The following is a 15,229-nucleotide window of genomic DNA, read 5'->3' on the forward strand; positions in this document are numbered from 1 at the left end:
GAAAGTTAAAGTACAAAAATAAAGATGAACTAATTAAGCTATAACTTTGTCACATGTGCGTTTGAAAGTCAGTCCTTTATTGCATTTTGTAGAGACATCGAGGGGAAGTGGCCTTTAAGAGTATAGGCTTTCTCATCACTTATATAATAAATCTGCACAGCATGCTGGATACGCAGCATTTTCATGTTACTTTTGTATACTTAGGTTGCTTTCACACTTGTGTTGAATGGCATCCGTTGCATTGCGTTGTGTGACGGATGCAACGGATCGTACAAAATAACACAATCCATTATAGTTTTTTTTCTTGACTTTATACATCTGGGCATGCGCAGTTGTGTAAAGACGAATGCGTTAACGGACTCCGTCAAACGACGGATTCTAACGGAATCCGCCACTAGGCGTCCATTATAAAAACAACAGATGCCGACGGAATCCTGCAGGTTGCATTTTTTGACACTCCGCCAAGCGTAGAAAAACGCTTACATGCGAGCGTTCCATCCGCCAGGCGGATGCAACGCAGCGTCGGCTGACGGATGCAACGCAAGGCCATCCATTGCTATCCATAGCTAATAGAAGTCTATGAGGAATAAAACGGTTTCCTGCAACGGTTACCATAATTGCTCAAGGTGGCGGATAGCAACGGATGCTGTTCAACGCAAGTGTGAAAGCAGCCATAATGGGGTGGTTCACTACTTTGCAGTAGAGAACACATCCCTGTAAAAATGATAGGGAAGGCTTTCTCTAAATACCTTGTTCAGTCAATTCTGCCTCTGAGCGGTGCTCTTGCAGTCCGCTCATCCCCATTGCGTGACCTCTGAGATCTGGTGATGTCACGTCAACTTCCAGTTGACCTGACATCACCACGGCCGGCCCCAGTCTTCCTGAGTGACTGGGCTGTGGGCGGCATTTTACTGCTCATCACAGCCCAGCATCTCCCTGCTGTCTCCTTCACTGCAGAGCGGTGTAAGCATTAGTGATGTTGGGCTGTGACGAGTGGTGAAGCTCTGCCCACAGTCCAGTCACTCAGGAAGACTGAAGACGGCCGCGGTAATGTCAGGTCAACTGGAATTTGACGTGACATCACTGGATCCCAGAGGTCACGGAGACTGGGAGGTTACGCAATGGGGAAGAGCAGTCCGTGAGAGCGCTACTCAGAGGCTGAATTGACAACACAAGGTATTTAGAAAAATCCTCCTCCGTCAGTTTTACAGGGATGTGGTCACTACGGCAGAGTAGTGAACCACCTTTTTAACTTTCCCAAAGTATCAGGGAAGCTCCCAGTTGGAAGACCTCCTGGACTCAATGAGGAGTTGGTGAGTCAACCGGGCACTACACAAACCTCACACATGGAAGAGATCCACCAATGTTCCCCTCATCAGGAGACCAAGCTTGGGGAATGGGACCTGACCTAAAAGGTGGTGATGTGGTTTGTGAGAAAGGGCAATCATGCATAAAAAAAACCTATTTCTCTTGAAATCACTTTGTAAAAAACAAGCACGTCTCAGTGAATGCATATATGGACCGTGACTATCCAGCAGGGTAATAAACAGGGAACACTCGTTTTTTCAAACGTTCCTGTGTTCTAGATCCCCTGACCAAATATATCTCCCCGCCAATCCAGTGTCCAGGTGTTTGAAATTCCAATGATCTGATCATTCTTTCCACCAACATCTTGGTGGAGAATTGGAAGCCCCCATACACATTAGATGGTTGGCCTATCCCCCCAAAATTGACAGGTTTGGGTGACATTTGTCCAGTTTGTATGGGGGACTTTGTAAGAACCTCCCTCTATATTCTCCATATGCAGTGGGGCATATGGATAAGGGTTATCCACATGCACAATCCAGCTTTTCAATATCTGGAGTATTTTGGTATAAATATTATCTGGAAAAAGAATTTGACTATAATTACCACCATAATGTCGCTCGGGATCAATAAAGTGTATCGTATAATGACTATAATAATTCATTGGTGTTCATGTCCAATCTGCCTGCAATGACAAGTGATGTCCCAAATGATAAGACACTGGGTAAAACTATTACTGAAAAAGACTTGGGCACATGGGTGGATGGCAAATTCAACTTTAGTGACCAGTGCAAGGCATAGATGTTTACTTCTATATACACTGCAGATCAAAATTAGAGAACAATGTATGATCATTTGCTTTTTTCAGAAATAATGTAATCTACATTGATGAATATTTGAAGATTTTTTTTTTTTTTTGTAAGGGGTACACCATGCCACTAGAACAGTGTTTTACAAAAGATCCAAAGTTTAGAAACATAGAACCTTTATTTTGCCCAAAATGTGATGATCATAATTAGAGAACAGCAATGACTGTAGCACAGAGAAAGATTCTAACTAAATTTTCTGAAGGTAACAACAGTCACCAATCAGTAGGACGTGTACAGGGCTTTGCTTTGAATGACTTCAGCACATTTGCAGCCACAGGACATCACTAGTCTCTCACACTGGTCTGGTGTGATTTTGTTTGACTTCTTACAGTCTCATCCCCAGTTTTTCGACTCCTTTGGTTAATCATAACTTTATCACCAAAGATCTTCCAGAGGTTTTCTATTGGGTTTAGGTTAGGATCCAGGGCTGGCCATTTCATTTTTTCAATGTTTTCTTTTTCAAGAAACTGCTTTACCCTTTTTGCTGTGTGACAGGGGGCATTACCCTGAATTAAAATTGCTGGCTGATTGAGTAATGAACGCAAGTAAGGAGCCACGTGTTGTTGCAGAAGGTTTCATACACACTTGCATTCTGTCTGCCATGTAGCTGTATGAGAGGTCCAACTCCTGCTGCACAAAACCTTCCCCAAACCATGACACTTCCTCCACCACCTTTCACAGACTTCTTAACACACTTTGGGTGCAGTCTTTGCCCAGTTTGTCAATGAACATAATGTTTCCCATCAGACCCAAATAACTTAAACTTGTTTTCATCACTAAAATGAACTGTGGACCACTTCTCCTTTGTCCACACAACATGCTCCTCACCAGAGGTGAGTCTAGCCTTTTGATTCTTCCTACTAATGAGAGGTTTGGTTACTGTAGAGTGGGCTTTCAGTCCAAATGCTCTTAAACGTCATAGCACTGTATGCTGAGACAGATCCTTACCCTGTTCAGTGCTGAACTGGCGAGCAATTCCAGCTGCAGTTTTGCAATTATTACCCATGGAGATTCTCCGCATTATCCTGTTTTCTCTTGCATTTGTCTTTCGACAGCGACCAGCCTTCTTAAGTTTGTGATATTGTAAAGAAGCAATATTCTCGAAATCACAGATTTGTAACAACCAACTTCTCTTGCTATGGCTGATAGGATCACCTCTTTGGCCTTCATCTGTACAACCTGCTGCCGGAGGGTTTCAGTCACTTTGGAACGGCACACCATTTTTGCAAAGTCAGTACAAACTGGAATGTTAGGGGTGCTTCACACACAGCGAGCTCGCTGCCGAGATCGCTGCTGAGTCACGTTTTTTGTGACGCAGCAGTGACCTCATTAGCGATCTCGCTGTGTGTGACAATGAGCAGCGATCTGGCCCCTGCTGCGAGATCGCTGCTCGTTACACACAGCCCTGGTTCGTTTTCTTCAAAGGCGCTCTCCCACTGTGACACACATATCGCTGTGTGTGACAGCGAGAGAGCGACAAATGAAGCGAGCAGGGAGCAGGAGCCGGCGTCTGGCAGCTGCGGTAAGCTGTAACTAAGATAAACATCGGGTAACCAAGGTGGTTACCCGATATTTACCTTAGTTACCAGCCTCCGCAGCTCTCACGCTGCCTGTGCTGCCGGCTCCGGCTCTCTGCACATGTAGATGCTGTACACATCGGGTTAATTAACCTGATGTGTACTGTAGCTAGGAGAGCAAGGAGCCAGCGCTAAGCAGTTTGTGCGGCTCCCTGCTCTCTGCACATGTAGCTGCATTACACATCGGGTTAATTAACCCGATGTGTACTGTAGCTAGGAGAGCAAAGCTAAGTGGTGTGCGCTGGTAACTAATGTAAACATCGGGTAACCATACCCGATGTTTACCTTAGTTACCAGTGTCCGCAGCTTCCAGACGCCGGCTCCGTGCAAGCGCAGCGTCGCTTGCACGTCGCTGCTGGCTGGGGGCTGGTCACTGGTCGCTGGTGAGATCTGCCTGTTTGACAGCTCACCAGCGACCATGTAGCGATGCAGCAGCGATCCTGACCAGGTCAGATCGCTGGTTGGATCGCTGCTGCATCGCTAAAGTGTGAAGGTACCCATAGGCTGCCAGTCACATAGGGTTTGTCAGATAATTAAGGAAATTAACACCAGGTGCCAGATAACACCAAAAACTTGCAAGTATCTGAAATTGTTCTCTAATTTTGATCAGTGTTCTCTTACATTTATTTAATTTACATTTTTATTATTTGCTTTTGAAAAAAATTAAATTTATGAAATAAGCTTAAAATGCTGGTAGTTTACTCATGTTAGGATATAATCACATAGGACTACACAATGACCTTAACATTTAGGAAATTGTGTGGTGTCTAATTTTGACCTCCACTGTATGTCTAGTGCGTTTACACTTGAACTCTGTACAGTTTTGGGCTCTAATGAATAAGAAGGAACTAGGGTTTTATGACTACTTGGACAACCCCTTCTAAAATGCACACACTCTTTAAATCTTGAAGTTTCTCTGGGCTCTTTCTATGAACTCTGAACTTCCATAGTTTTTCTATTGGATTCTGGTCAGGTGATTTTCTAGGCCATTCTACTGACAGTTTTCTTGGCTGTGTGTTTGTGTTATCTTGCTGAACTGTCCAACCTCGTTTCATCTTCACGATTCTGGTAGATGGCAGCAGGTTTTTAGCAAGAATGTCCAAGTACATTTGTCCATTTGTCCTTACTACAATTGTATGAAGTTTGCCAGTGCCATAAGCTGAAAAACAGCCCCACACCATGATTATTCTGACTCCATAACTAAGCTGCAAATGTAGGGCGCTTAAGATACTGTTTCAGAGGCTGTCTCCTAGGCCTCAACTCCACTTGTGTTTTACATGAATGAGTGCAATCCAATAAAACATCGGATTGCACTCGCACCAGTATAAAACTATATGGCAGTGTCCATCTGCAATTCTTATCGGCATGAGAAAAGAATTTGCAGCATGGTACGTTTCGCAGTGAGTCTCCGCTCACACTAGCCCTTACAAGTCTATGGGTGCATGTGAAACATCTCATCCGAGTGCAGTGTACCCAGAGACAGGCGGTGAAGAAGAGAGAGTAAGGCTATGTGCGCACGTGTGCGCTCTGCACCGCACCTAAAAGGTGCGCTTCAGAGCGCAGCTGAAAAGCTCCGTTCTGAAGCGCATGGTGCCGGCAGAGAACGTGCGCTCTACATGCTGCCTCTCCCTATAGACAGCATGCAAACCGCACGGAAGAAGTGACATGTCACTTCTTAGAACGCAGTGATTCGGGGAGCAGCCGAAGCGCTGCGCTCTAAGACGCCACGTGCTCACGGCTCCTGCACAATCTCCATGGACTGTGCAGGGGACGCAGGACGCATGCAGTTACGCTGCGGTGCAGAACGCAGCGTAACTGCATGCAATACGCACACGTGCGCACATAACCTAAGCGATATGCAAGTGGAGCCGAGGTTTTTTTTTATCACTACTCACATGTAGAGACTTTGTCAGATAGCTTGCTTGCCTTGACTGCAGAGGCATGAAAAGTCCACAAAGAAGATTTATTTTCCACCTGAATTCTTGTATTATGCACAATACAGAAGGTAAAAAAAAAGACAATTCTGAACTAGAGCTGCATAGAGATGATGTTAGCAAGATGGCCGACATACACTAGCTGCGGAAGAAGGGAGGGGTTACTGACATCAGAGCAGCGACAGGGAGAGATAGGGGACACACTTCTGAAAGGCAAACCTTAATGCTCAGCAACACAACAAACCATACAATGCCAATACAACACTGTATGATTCTCAAGGCGTATAACATGACAATGATGTTCCCACCTCCACATTTCACTGTTAGGCTACTTTCACACATCCGGCTGTAGCAGTGCGGCACAATCCTGCGCTCTGCTGAAAAAAACGAAACCTTTTATTTTGCCGCCAGTTTCGTTTTTTCCAGCATTGACTTGCATTGGCGCCGCATTGTGCCTGCGTTCCATCCGGTTTTTGCCGCATGTGGCAGATTTAGCCGATGCGGCGGCTGGATGGAACGTCTTTTTCTCCGGAAAAAAAAAGCGTTGCGCCGCATACAGCCACTGCGGCGCATTTTTCAATGCATGCCTATGGACGTCGGATGCGGCGTGATGCAGCAAAAACCGCATCCGGCCGCCGCATGCGGTTTCTTCCACTGCGCATGCTCAGTAGTGTGCCGCAACCGGAAAAAAACGGACGGGCCACATGTAAAAACTTATGCAAAGGATGCGGTGTTTTCGCTGCATCCGTTGCATAGGTTTCACAGCCGGATTGAGACGCACTGCTCTTTCAGCGTTTTTAAAGCAATTTCATCATACAAAGCAATGAGAAAGTACAACGACTCTGCAGAAAACACAACCATGCATTTTGCTGCTTTTTTGGTGACTGAAACTAACTTTATTAGATATACTGTAGACAAATGATACACCAGCCTGCTTTGTGGAAGCAGCTTCTTTACTGCCAAGACAGCAGTTTTTTGTCTGCAGAAAAAAAGCGACAAAAAAACAACATGTGAACATAGCCTTAGAGCAGCGAGACTGTGGCTTTCTGCCTCATGATGTTGTAATGGTCAATTTACAAAAAAAAGACAGATGTTTATTAGGGATGATCGAATACCTCAAATATTCGGCTTTGCGAATATTTTCCGAATAGGTCGTCGGTATTCGACTATTCACGAATATTCGATGCGCAATGCAAGGGAAACCCGAATAACAACTATTCGGAACTATTCAGGCTTCCCATAGACTTACATTGCACATCGAATATTCGCATAACGACAACCTATTCGGCGAATATTCGCAAAGCCGAATATTTGAGGTATTTGATCATCCCTGATGTTTATCTGTTCTTGTAATTCTGTCTGTGATGATAATGAGACTGCTGAAAAGGCATCTGTAAAGTACAGGATGTAGCAAGTCTAGTATATGGCCTAATGGCCAGTGTGATAATTGCAAGATTTCTGTTTTTTTAAAAATACAGATAGTGATTAGAAAGATCATTATAACAAACATTCAACTTAAAACCCTGATGTGAACAATAGGTCCTTTTTTCATTACAGATTCCCTTTAAAGTTACCTCTGATTTGATTTTGGTCGTCCACTTGAAAAAAAAAACAAAAAAACGAAACAAAACAGTTTTTATTACAGTTTATTAATGTGTTCCTTAAATAAATATAATAAACTTTCAATTCTAAGTGCATGATCAAGGATTTCCTCCATCCCGGGGCTGCCTTGGGCGAAGACGAGCGTTTCCTGTGTCCACACATCATCAGCTCTGTCAGGGGAGCTGGCTGAATGGCTTCTTTAATAACTTTGCCATCCCCCACATCTGTTTTTTCCATTTTTTTCTCTTCATAATGCTTTTTAACCTAATAATATGACCCGTCAGAGAACATTGGTTGGTTTGGTGGCATCTCCTAGGGCCCTCAATGTTCTCAAAAAAAGGCAAGAGACCAAGCAGGAAAACTAAAACAAGCCTCCATAGATAAGAAGTGATACATATATACAGTACAGACCAAACGTTTGGACATACCTTCTCATCTGTAGAACAACTATTAAGAGGAGACTTTGTGCAGCAGGCCTTCATGGTAAAATAGTGGCTAGGAAACCACTGCTAAGCATTAGGCAACAAGCAGAAGAGACTTGTTTGGGCTAAAGAACACAAGGAATGGACATTAGACCAGTGGAAATCTGTGCTTTGGTCTGATGAGTCTAAATTTGAGATCTTTGGATCCAACCACCGTGTCTTTGTAGAAAAGGTGAACGGATGGACTCTACATGGCTGGTTCCCACCGCGAAGCATGGAGGAGGAGGTGTGATGGTGTGGGGGTGCTTTGCTGGTGACACTGTTGGGGATTTATTCAAAATTGAAGGTATATTGCCAGCATGCCTACCACAGCATCTTGCAGCGGCATGCTATTCCATCCGGTTTGCGTTTAGTTGGACCATAATTTATTTTTCAACAGGACATTGACCCAAAACACACCTCCAGGCTGTGTAAGGGCTATTTGACTAAGAAGGAGAGTGATGGGGTGCTATGCCAGATGACCTGGACTCCATAGTCAGCAGACCTGAACCCAATCGAGATGGTTTGGGCTGAGCCGGACCGCAGAGTGAAGGCAAAAGAACCAACAAGTGCTAAGCATCTCTGGGAACTCCTTCAAGACTGTTGGAAGACCATTTCCGGTGACTACCTCTTGAAGCTAATCAAGAGAATGCCAAGAGTGTGCAAAGCAGTAATCAAAGCAAAAGGTGGCTACTTGGAAGAACCTAGAATATAAGACATATTTTCAGTTGTTTCACACTTTTTTAAGTATTTCATTCCACGTGTGTTAATTCATAGTTTTGATGCCTTCAATGTGAATCTACATTTTTTAGTCATGAAAATAAAGAAAACTATTTGAATGAGGAGGAGTGTACAAACTTTTGGTCTGTACTGTACATATTGGCAGTGGTACTCCAGTAATGTGGATCCCCTCGTACTTTTCCACCTACTTTGCTTTTCATCAGATTTCCGTTTTACTCTCTCTTTACAATGTTTACTCGTTGGACCAATAACTCTTCTGTCTAACTCCAGACAAATGTATACATCGTCATGTAAGAGAATGGCCCTTCAGCCGATAAGGACGAGTGCTTGTTATGGCAGGAAGGTTATTAATGCATAGTCAGTATTTGGGTTAGGCTTATTTTATCTTCCTTTGAATCTGTTTTATTTGGTTTTATGTGAACATTGTAACCTGTCAGTCTACGACAGAATAAAAAGCCCAACGTCTGCAGAAAGCAATGAGCCGTCCGACAAAGGTGTCTTTAGTTATCATTTTGCTGAAAATAAGGTTTAATTCCCACTGGTGACACATGGTAATTAATCAAGACGCTGCAGAGTCAAGTCAAGCTGTACAAGAAGGTAGTTGTGGTTTTATATAATCCACGGGCAGTTACCAGTGGTGATGAAAGAGTAGCTAATTTGCTTTGATCATGACGTAATGTGCAGAGAAAAGCACTTATATTTCCAGCAATATACATCGTGTTGACATCAGCTTCCTTGTTTTTCCAGTTATAGTGCTCTTTACTCTACATTATCAGGATCTTAGTATATACGCTATACAGTGCGTTACGGTCCAACCTTAGTTCCAAACCCTACATGTTGGCTATATTTAAAACAAAGACACATTAAGCCCAGGATTTGCCCAAAGCAGGCAGACATGGGCTTGTAATCCAATTACCGTATATACTCATGTATAAGCAGACTTTTTCAGCACATTTTTTATAATGAAAAAGCCCACCTCGGCTTATGATCGAGTGAGGGTCCCACAAAAAATTCTTCCCTCATGTCCTCCGTTTTCTCGGTGGCCTCTTACTTGCTTTTTGCGGATCACAGGCACATAGGCCCCTCGCCACAAATCATTCAACTGAAGTAAAGCGCTGACGGCAACAGCGGCCCCTGCACTGGCCTAGATCATTGAGGGGTCTATGTGCCTGCAATCCACAAGAAGCAGGACTGGAGGACAGGTGAGAAGAATTTTTTGTGTGTGTGTGAACAATGGCATAATAGGGGACCAGTATGAAGATATTACTAAAGAATGGTCACATTACTACAGGACACAAGGATGGGTCACATTACTACAGGGCACAAGGTTGGGGACATTACTACAAGACACATTACTACAGGGCACAAGGTTGGGGACATTACTACAAGACACATTACTACAGGGCACAAGGATGGGGCACATTACTACAGGGCACAAGGATGGGGCACATTACTACAGGGCACAAGGAAAGGGAATAAGGATGGACACATTACTACAGGACACAAGGATGGGGCATGAGGATGGGCACATTACTACAGGACACAAGGATGGGGCATGAGGATGGGCACATTACTACAGGAGACAAGGATGGGGCACATTACATTTTATTGGTATCTATTTTTATTTTTTAAATTTACCAGTAGCTGCTGCATTTCCCACCTTAGGCTTATACTCGAGTCAATAAGTTCCCTCTCCCCCCATCCCCCGGCAATGTGTGAACATGGACTGAGGGTTACGTCCCCTCAAAGCAAAACTACAGTAAGGCTCTGTGCGCACTGGGAAGTGGAATTTTCTTGAGAAAATTCCGCATGCCCTCAAAGATTATCGCACCCGCGGTAAAAAACCGCGGGAAACCGCACCCGAAAACCGCATGCGGTTTGCCGCGGTTTGCTGCGGTTTTACCGCGGTATTATTCGCGGTATTGCCGCGGTTTTGCCGCGTGCGGGTTGGGATGTGCTTTATTGCATTCAATGCAATAAAGCACATTGAAGAAAAAAAAAAAAAAGTCATTTAATTCTGAGAGTAGATAGACAGAAGAATAGATAGAGGGATAGATAGATAGAGAGATAGATGACAGATCGCTGCATTTCCCACGGTCGGCAGTGAGTTCACATTACCGGCCGTGGGAAATGACCGGTAATTACCTCTGCTGCATTCAGCCTGTGTCTGTGACAGTCGCGGCTGGATGTCAGCAGCGCTGGACGTCGGACCTGGATTACGCCGGAGCTTTGGTGCGGGAGGGGTTAATAAAATGGTGAACGAGGCTTGTTTGTTTTATTTAAAATAAAGGATTTTTCTGTGTGTGTGTGTTTTTTTTCACTTTACTTACGGGTTGATCATGTCAGCTGTCACATAGACGCTGCCATGATCAAGCCTGGGGTTAATGGCGGTGGTCCCCCACCATCATTAACCCCTTGTATTACCTTGCCACCACTGCTACACGGTGGCAAGAAGAGCCGAGGACACGCCGGTATTGTCGCATATTGCATGCGACAGTGCCGGGGCAGCTGCGGCTGATATTCTCGGCTGCGAGAGGGGGAGTGAGGCGGGGGACATTACCCCTGCCCCTCTCCCTCCCCAGCCTGAGAATACCGGGCCGCCGCTGTGTGCTTACCTCGGCTGGAAGGTGAATATGCAGCGGAGTCCACGTTCTTTTTTTTCTATATTTCCGTTTTCTTTCTATGTGTGTTCTATGTGTCTGTGTCTGTGATGTGTGTGTGTCTATGTGATCTATGTGTCTGTGATGTCTGTGTGTGTGTGATCTGTGTGTGTTTACTCTGCACGGCTTCCTCTTCCTGTAATGACATCACTTCCCTGCAAAACCGCAAGCAAGTGATGCACATTACCGGAGGTAAACCGCAAAATACCGCAGGGAATAACGCAGGAAAACGCAGTGAACCGCACAGAATTTGCTGCCTGCGTTATTCCCTGCGGGATTTCTTGATTAACATTGAGTCAATGGAGAGAAATCCCGCAGCGATGTGCGGAAAAGAAGTGACATGCACTTGTTTTTGCTGCGGGATTCCCGCAGCAAAACATGCAGCTGTCAAATTCCGCCCAGTGCGCACAGGATTTTTTTTCTCCATAGGATTTGCTGGTGATTCACTGCAGAGATGTTATGAACATTTTCTGCAGCGAAACATGCAGCAAATCCGCGGCAAAATCCGCGAAAAATCCGGTAAGTGCGCACATAGCCTAAGTATTCCGTTGTGAATTCACTTATAGAGAATCTGCTATTTTTTACTTGAAGTCTTATGCACAGGTCTCCAATATTATATGCAATATAAATTGATAACAGCTGTGGGTTTGAGATTTGCAGCCTGTGAATATATATATATTGTGGAGGTCAGTGCAATTTTAACCCTCTACAATACAAGAGGTCAAATGTGCAGATCCCCTCAATTTTTTTTTCGCAAATAATTTTGACTATCACTTTGGCATCTCCACCTCAGGAAGATGGCAGTATGGATGCAACATGGGGACTTAAGGTCCAGTCACACTAAGCAACTTACCAGCGATCCCAACAATGATAGGGATCGCTGGTAAGTTGCTAGGAGGTTGCTGGTGAGATGTCACACTGCGACGCTCCAGCGATCCCACCAGCAACCTGACCTGGCAGGGATCGCTGGAGCGTCGCTACACGAGTTGCTGGTGAGCTCACCAGCAACCAGTGACCAGCCCCCAGCGCCGTGTGGAAGATGCTGCGTTTGGTAACTAAGGTAAATATCGGGTAACCAACCCGATATTTACCTTGGTTACCAGCGCACGCAGCTACACGTGCAGAGAGCAGGGAGCAGCGCACACTGAGCGCTGGCTCCCTGCTCTCCTAGTTACAACACACATCGGGTTAATTACCCGATGTGTGCTGCAGCTAAATGTGCACAGAGCATGGAGCAGCGCACAATGCTTAGCGCTGGCTCCCTGCTCTCCTAGCTACATCACACATCGGGTTAATTAACCAAATGTGTCCTGCAGCTACATGTGCACAGAGCAGTAGCCGGCACTGACAGTGAGAGCGGCGGAGGCTGGTATCAAAGGTAAATATCGGGTAACCAAGGACAGGGCTTCTTGGTTACCCGATGTTTACATTGGTTACCAGCCTCCGCAGAAGCCGGCTCCTGCTGCCTGCACATTTAGTTGTTGCTGTCTCGCTGTCACACACAGCGATCTGTGATTCACAGCGGGACAGCAACAACTAAAAAATGGCCCAGGACATTCAGCAACAACCAACGACCTCACAGCAGGGGCCAGGTTGTTGCTGGATGTCACACACAGCAACATCGCTAGCAACGTCACAAAAGTTGTTCGTTAGCAGCGATGTTGCTTAGTGTGACGGGGCCTTTACCCTCCATCCTTCCTTCATGCTTCCCATTCCTGCCCTTGATACAGACAACTGTCCCAAAAAACTGCATATGTGATTCTAGCACTTATCTCAAAGGTGGAAGATAAATGGGACTATGAGCTAATAAAATGCGGTATCTCACCGCTTCAATTGATGAAATTGCCTACGACTAAAGCCTCCCTTAAAACTTAGACTAACATCAGCAAACTTGCGGATGTGCATTGGTTCGGCCGGAAGTCTAATATGTTTGTGGGATCTCGATTCTGATTATCTGGGTGATAAGGATCTGGCATGTCCAAATTTGAGGCCTCCTGTCGAGAAAGGGGTGGTCCACAGTAACAGGCTTCAGCAGTCAAGTTGTCCCCATTTCTTTCTTCTTTTAACAGCCTTCAGCTCGCTCTCGAGACATGGCATCTTGATGGGATGGATGAACGTTCTGTAGGAAGATCGATCTTATACAGCATAGATAGGTCCACAAGGGTCTTCTCCACCATTTTTGGTGAAGTGTTTGGTGAAATTCTCCTTTGAGAATATATTCTCTCTGACCTATGTAGTCTAGATGCAGCAATATTGAGACACTTTTTCTCCATCTTGCTGCCTAGTAGTTTAGTATGAAGCAGCGCCTTGTGACTATACAGTATCCCCAGTAGACCACAGATTTTCTCTAGTTCCCATCAAACTCCGATACTGCAGACTAATTCTGAACACATAATGACTTCCTCCACACTCAGCCTTCAGTTTTCTTCAGTGCTCTTTTAAGTCAGTGCATTTTACAGATAAATTGTCTACTTTTAACAATGAAGATGTTAAAGTTCCTTAAAGGGCAAATCCTTGCTTTAGAAAACCTAAGAGAATTGAAACAAGAAAATAGTTTGAAGCTAAAGAAATAAAGATTTATATGTGGAAACAAGGTGATGTTATCTGATGCTCATGGGTTTTTATGCGCGGTGTGGGACTCGTTATCTCTATTTTCCACTGTTTAATTTTTAGCCTGCTTACAAGATCTGCTGGTACTTAGGGCCGGTCCAAACTGCATAAAGGGTTTAAAGTATTTAAAGGTTGTATAAGGAACTGAGTTGTATCTTCTCAGATGCAGACAGTATTGGGAATTTTTTTTTTTTTTTATTTTGTGTATCAAATACAACTGTACATTTTGCCTATATATTTCATCTTAGGCTGAAATAGGTTGTCCACTACTTTTACATTGATGGCCTCTCCTTAGACTAAAGGGTGCTTTACACGCTATGACATCGCTAACGATATATCGCCAGGGTCACGTCGTTAGTGACGCACATCCGGCGCCGTTAGCGACATCGCAGCGTGTGACACAAATGAGCGACGATCAACGAGCGCAAAAACGTGAAAAATCGTTGCTCGTTGACGCGTCATTCATTTCCTTAATATCGTTGCTCCTGCAGGTACGATGTTGTTCGTGCTTCCTGCAGCAGCATACATCGCTGTGTGTGACACCGCAGGAACGACGAACATCTCCTTACCTGCGGCCGCCGGCAATGAGGAACGAAGGAGGTGGGCGGCATGTTCCGAAGGATAGGCCATCAATGTAAAAGTAGTGGATAACCTCTTCAAAAATATATTAGTGCCTTTTGTGTATTTTTTGTGTACAGTGGGGAAAAAAGTATTTAGTCAGCCAGCAATTGTGCAAGTTCTCTCACTTAAAAAGATGAGAGAGGCCTGTAATTGACGTCATAGGTAGACCACAACTATGAGAGACAAAATGAGAAAACGAAGCCAGAAAATCACCTTGTCTGATTTGGCAAGATTATTTTTGAAAATTATGGTGGAAAATAAGTATTTAGTCATCTAATAACATGCAAGATTTCTGGCTCTCACAGACCTGTAACTTCTTTAAGAGGCTCCTCTGTGCTCCACTCATTCCCTGTAGTAATGGCACCTGTTTGAACTTGTTATCAGTATAAAAGACACCTGTCCACAACCTTAAACAGTTACACTCCAAACTCCACTAGGGTGAAGACCAAAAAGCTGTCAAAGGACACCAAAAACAAAATTCTAGCCCTGCAATAGGCTGGGAAGACTGAATCTGCAATAGGCAAGCAGCTTGGTGTGATGAAATCAACTGTGGGAGCAATAATAAGAAAATGGAAGACATTCAAGACCACTGATAATCTCTCTCGATCTGGGGCTCCACACAAGATCTCACCCTGTGGGATCAAAATGATCACAAGAACGGTGAGCAAAAATACCAGAACCACACGGGGGGACCTAGTAAATAACCTGCATGGAGCTGGGACCACCGTAACAAAGGCTAACATCAGTAACACACTACATATTGGGAGAATGTCATATGGTCTGATGAAACCAAAGTAGAACTGTTTGGAAGAAACACAACTCGTCGTGTTTGGAGGAGACAGAGTGCTG

The 15,229-nt window shown here is 44.6% G+C and overlaps 1 protein-coding gene across 3 annotated transcripts in view; it reads left to right on the plus strand.

Moving 5' to 3' along the window:
• ARHGEF25 (Rho guanine nucleotide exchange factor 25) overlaps nucleotides 1-15,229 on the plus strand; it is a 517,568-nt gene that overhangs the window by 249,187 nt on the left and 253,152 nt on the right. The window lies entirely within an intron of this gene.

Source organism: Anomaloglossus baeobatrachus, chromosome 2, assembly GCF_048569485.1.
Source record: "Anomaloglossus baeobatrachus isolate aAnoBae1 chromosome 2, aAnoBae1.hap1, whole genome shotgun sequence".
Classification (NCBI taxonomy): Eukaryota; Metazoa; Chordata; class Amphibia; order Anura; family Aromobatidae; genus Anomaloglossus; species Anomaloglossus baeobatrachus.